The following is a 6,047-nucleotide window of genomic DNA, read 5'->3' as shown; positions in this document are numbered from 1 at the left end:
GCGTGCGGAGGCCTAACTCATTGTGCCTGGGGCTTAAAATACAAGGCTGGTAAAAGAAGTTGAAGTGGCAGAGCCCAGGTCTTCTAGGGTCTTGCGTGGCATCCTGTGGAGGTAAAATCTTTTACTTGAAGGCAGAGGCAGCCACGTGTGAACATGGTATTGACGCAATCAGAACTGTCATAGGCGTCCCTAGGGCTGCAGAATAGGGACAGTTCAGAGGGGCTGTAACGAGGCTTCAGTGACGTAGATGTAGTATTTAGGAAAGAGCTCAAGAGCATGGAATAGGGCCCTGGTGGTAGAGGTGGTGAGTAAGTGGACTCGGGGAGTCTGGAGCGGGGGAGACTGGCAGAATTCCATCATTGATTGGCTGTGGGACAGAGAGAAGGGAGAGGAAGGAAGGAAGGAAGGAGTCCAGGATGAGTCTCAGTTGTCTGACTCAGTCACCTGGGGAGACAGAATTAGTTGCAGAGACAGGGAGCAGGTAAGGACCACATCTGGGGGCATGAGTTCATGTTCAGTTTTGGATCCATCAGTTCTGATATGCCTGAATATTTCAAGGCTGTCCTGCATGAAAACAGAGGTGATGTGAGACAGGACTAAAAACCAACTCCTGTTTACGAAGTGGATGTTAACCAAAACACTCGTGATTTTAGAGAACTGCAGATGGCTATGTTCTGTTGACCCATCCGCCCTCTTGTTCCTACCTGTTGTACGCTGGGCTGGAATGTTTGCTTGTCTTCGTGGCCTTTCACTACCACTTTCCCACCTTTCCCAGCCCTGCCTCTCCCTCTCCCTGTTTCTGGTTTTCCGTCTGTACCATTCTGTGGCATCGCTGTCACGGGTTGGAGCTGAGGTGGGCAATAGCTGGGCTGTGATGTTGGTTGCCCTCAGCTCTTTCTGCATGACCTAACTGAGCTGCTTAAGATGGAAAACACTTTGGAAAAATGCACCAGTTGGTAGCTCAGTCCTTGAACTTCTCCGAGAAGCCAGCTCCACATCCCCTTCACTCATTCGCCTGTTTGCTGGGTGAGAGAGCAGCTGCTTCTCCTTGCTCTATCAGCTGGACTCAGACCGACCGTGCTAGCAGTGAGGCCAAAAAGACAAGGGGATGTGGTGGCTCTGGAGCCAGGTAAATCATTCTAGTTCCTGCCAGCTTCAAACTGGGCTTCAATTCCTGGCAGAGTCGTGGAAATGCCGTTTTCCTTTGGGGACCTCTGGATGGGGAAGTCTGTTCATGTTGACCAGGGCTGTACAGATTTAACTTAGTGTCTCCAGTGTCTCTCCCATGCCTCGTGGAGCTGAGACTAGGAATTTGCATGACCCTGGTACCCTGCTCCCCAGGGCCTGTTCTTTAGAGAGGAAAAGAGCCACTTTTTATGTCTGAATTTAATGAATGAGCTGTCCCACTGGGCCAGCGTTTCCCACCCTTGTCTGCACGTTGGAATCATTTGGGAAACTTGAAGAATACAGGTGCCTGGGTCCCAGAGTTCCTGAAGTGGACTGAGGTGTCTGGAGTCCAGTGAAGGCTGAGAACCACTGCTGTACCCTATTGCCTTTTTTATTTTTAAGTTACTTTAATTTGGAAATAATTTCAGGCTTACGGAAGAGTTGCAAGAATAAGAATTGTACATATGAGGCTAAAATATCCTTTATTTGGGTCTACCTATTAACTTGCCCTATTTGATTTGTCATTTGTATTCTTGCATGTGCTGTCTCTCTGCATGTATCATGGTCCTTTGGCTCTAATGCTTCAGTGGGTATTTCCTAACCAACCTCAGTACGATGATCAAATTCAGTACATTTAACATGGATACAGTAGTTTGAAATACCCTTTGTATTCCAGTTGACCTCGTAATGTCCTCTGTAGGCACTTCCCCCAGCCCCCAGCCCTGGATCTAGTCTGGGATCAGGTGTTACAGGTAGTTGTCATGTCTCTCTAGTCTCCTTTACTCTGGAGCATTTCCATTTTTGTCACTTATGACATTGACATTTTGGAAGAATACAATTTCTCCTTTTTAAACGATGGTGCTCACTTTGGGTTTATCCAGTGCTTCCTCTTGAGTAGTTTAGACTGTTTTGCATTCCAGGTGGCTCCAGCACTGCCTGTGTCATTTCTCTCTGGGAACACGATGTCTTCTGCCCCTCAGTAGTGCTCTTAATTTTGGTCACCTGGTGGGTCATTCATGGTCCAGTGAGGGAAAAAGTAAATAGGAAAATTTTAATATAAATAATTAACTGTGTAAGAGGTAGTTAACTATTAAGAGGCTATAAAAGAGAGTTCTGAAGCAGCTTAGCAGGAAACAGCTACCACCCTGAGGGTCAAGGGAAGAGAAGACAAGGAAAGGGAGGAACTTAGAACCTCAGAGGAGGACCCTGTAAGCTTGAGAGTCAGACTTCCAACAGGAAGGCACTGCCTGCCTTGTGCTGCAGAATCAGTGCCCTGGAGATGACCGCTGAGTCACAAAAGCAGAGAACCACTGCTTTGAAAGATGCTGCTGGGAACCAGGCCAGACTGAAACAAAAGTGGTCTCCAGCCTTGCTATCCTCATCAGAGGCCCCTGTTGGCCACCTGGCAAAAGGGAAATGCAGTTTGCAGGGTCCCAGCTTCAGTGTAGCAAGGAAGGTGAGTTTGGAGCTTAGAGGCAACAAATTAATACCTAGCACAGCTGGTCAGGATGCCTCCCACTTTTTCCGTGGTATCGTTAACTGTTTTCCCTCCCAACTCAAGCAGTCTCTGGAGACATACGGTAGGACCGTGTGAATACCCTGCTCCTCACCAGACTTCTCCCTAGATTCCAACAAACAGTGCTGCTGTTGGTCTGAGTCCGTCTTTGCTGTCATGATTGTTGTTTTAGATTCCATTTTACTGTGATGGTTGTGAAACATTGTTTTTCCAGTTCAGCACACCTTCCTCATTGACCAGTCTGTTCTCCCTCCCTTCTCCCCTAGCTGTTTGTTTTTATATCTATGTATGTTCATTATGACCTGATGGATTCTTCTTTTATTCGATAGTCTGTAATTCACTGTTGTCCTTTCGTTTGTGTTTTGTTTTTGGTTCTCAGATAGTTCCAGATTGGGCCAGTGGATATCCCTGCAAGTTGTTTCCTATGTCCTGACTCTTTTTTCTTTTTTAACACTTATGTAATTTCTGACATTACAAGATGTTCCCGACATACCTTGTACCCCACCTTGCCCCAGCGCTGGGATCAGCATTTCTCCGAGGAACCCTGGTCCCTGGTGCAAGCGGTGTTCATTGCTGCTGGGGTGTCTCTGCTTCTCATTCTGTCAGAGCCGTCTTACTGCCTTTGAAAAGTTGCTTCTAATTTTTTTTTTAACAGAAGTAATAGAGCTTTAAAAAATGTAAACCACGCAGACATCTGTAAGGAAAAAGCGCCCGCAGGTAAGCAAGTTTAGTAGTGGTATGTGTTCCTGTAGACTGTGTTTCCTACATAGACAGAACAGACTTGGAGTGGTTTTTGGTTTTGCTTTTTGCTGTTCTGTGAATTCTTCTCTATGAGGTCCTTTTTTTTTGCCCCCCACAACAAAGTGTGTACTCTGTCAGACTGAGAATTTGTCATTGCTTCTTGTTAGCTGCATGAAAACGTATAGCCATACTGTGATTAACGGACACACAGTGGACAGACACTCAGGTTGATTCCTGCCTCACTGCAGTGAACTCCTTTGTACACATACTGTCAGGCATTTAGAATTTCTTTTAATTTTTAAAACTTTTTATTGAGGCAAAAACACAGCCTGAAATTAACATTTTAAAGTGAATAATTCAGTGGCATTTAGTACACTCACAGTGTTGTGCAACTCCCCCGCCCTCCCGTCTAGTTCCAGAGCATTTTTATCACCCCATAGTGTACATTTTTGCACAGACTCAAGGATAGATTCTTAGTGCTGGTTTACTTTGGACCAAAAGTCACATTAAAATTTTTTCATAGATGTACCCAGTTGCCCTCCAGAAAAGTTACACCAACTTACATTCCCACTAGCAGTAAAAGAATCGCATTTCCCGACAGCCGTGTCTGTACTTTGGGTGCTGGGAAACTGTCTGTCTCTACAAGTCTGCTCTTTTCTCCGAGGCTGTCCAGTTGGTTGGCGTCTCTGTCGTATTCTGTTACGACTTTTTGTGTCTGTGATACTGGTTGTTATTTCTCTTCTCTCATTTGCTGTTCTGTTTACTTGAGTCCTCGTTTTTTCTTGACGAGCCTGGCTAAAGTTTTTTCAATTTTACCATTTTAAGAAATTGGCTTTGGTTTCATTGATCTTTTCTTTTTTGTCTCTGTTCATTTCCTCTCTGATCTTTATTATTTCTTTCCTTCTACTGACTTTGGACTTTGGTCTTCTTTTTCTAGTTCTTTAGATGGTTACATTGTTTGAAACTTTTCTTGTTTCTCGAGGAAGGCCTGTATTGCTGTGAACTTCCCTCTTAGAACTGCTTTTGCTGTGTCCCTTAGCTTTTGGAAAGTTGTGTTTCCATTTTCATTTGTCTCGAGGTATTTTCTGGTTTCTTTAGTTTCTTTACTGACCCACTGCTTTTTTTAGTAGCGTTTATTTAGTCTCCATGTGTTTGTGCTTTTCCCATTTTTCTTCCTGTAATTGATTTCTAGTTTCATATCGTTACAGTTGGGAAAAATGCTTGATATAAAATCTATATTCTTTAATTTGTTAAGCTTGTTTTGTGGCCTAGAATGTATGTGATCTACCCTGGAGAATAAAAGAATGTGTATTCTGATGGGTTTTTTGTTGTTGTTTTGTTTGTTTTTTGATGTAGTGTGCTGTAGATATCTGTTAAATCCAGCTGGTCTAATGTGTCATTTAAGACTACTGTTTCCTTACTGATTTTCTGTGGATGATTTGTCCATTGATGTAAGTGGGGTGTTAAAGTCTCCTACTATGGTTTTACCATTGGTTTCTCCCTTTATGTCTGTTAATATTTGCTTTATATATTTAGGTACTCCTGTAATAGATGCATGTATATGTTAGTGAGTGTGATATCCTCTTCTTGTATTGATTCCTTTATCATTATATAATGTCCTTTGTCTTTTGTTATAGACTTTGTTTTAAAGTCTGTTTTGTCTGATATGAGTATTGCAACCCCTGCTTTCTTGTCATTTGCATTGGCTTAAAGTATCTTTTTCCATCCTCTCACTTTGTTTGTGTCTTTAGCTCTGAAGTGAGTCTCCTGTAAGCAGCGTATAGCTGGGTCTTACTTTTTCATCCAGTTAGCCACCCTGTGTTTATTGTTTGGGCATTTGTCCATTGACGTTTAAAGTGATTATTGATAGGTATGTATTTACTGCCATTTTGTTTCTTGTTTTCTGGTTGTTTTTGTAGTTCTCTGTTCTTTTAGTCTCTTTGCTTGTGAATTGATGATTTTCTTCAGTGGTATGTTTGTGTCCCTTTTTCTCTAGTTTTTGTGTCATAGGTTTTTGATTTGTGGTTATCATGGGGTTCATATATGTTGACCCATTACTACAGCTGCTTGTTTTAAACAGATAGTCATTTAAGTTCAAACACATTCTAAAAGATGTTTATTTTTTTACTCCCTTTCCCCAGATTTTGTGTTTTGATGGCCTATTTTTGCATCTTTGTGTTCATCTGTTACTGCTTGTTGAAGTTACAGTTGTTTTTACAGGTTTTTGACTTTTAATCTTCCTGCCAGCTCAGTTAAGTGGCTGGTCCTCAGTCTTTACTGTACGTTTGTCTTTACTGGTGGGCTCTCCTTCCACGTAGGTACTTCTTGTTGTAGCCTTTTACTTTCCACTTAGGAAAGACCATTTAACATTTCTTTTTAGACTTGGTTTAGTGTTGATGAACTCTTAGTTTTTGCTCATCTGACAAGTTACTTCTCTCTCTCTCAGTTCTAAATGATAGCCTTGCTGGGTAGACTCTCCTAGTTTGCAGGTTTTTCCCTTTCTGCACTTTGACTGTTTAATGCCATTCCCTTCTGCCTTGCAAGCTTTCTGCAGAAAAATCAGCTGATAGCTGTATGGGAGTTCCCTTGTATATAAATCTTTGGTTTTCTCTTGCTGCCTTTA

Source organism: Camelus bactrianus, chromosome 27 (assembly GCF_048773025.1).
Source record: "Camelus bactrianus isolate YW-2024 breed Bactrian camel chromosome 27, ASM4877302v1, whole genome shotgun sequence".
Lineage (NCBI taxonomy): Eukaryota > Metazoa > Chordata > Mammalia > Artiodactyla > Camelidae > Camelus > Camelus bactrianus.
This window is presented reverse-complemented; position numbering follows the sequence as displayed.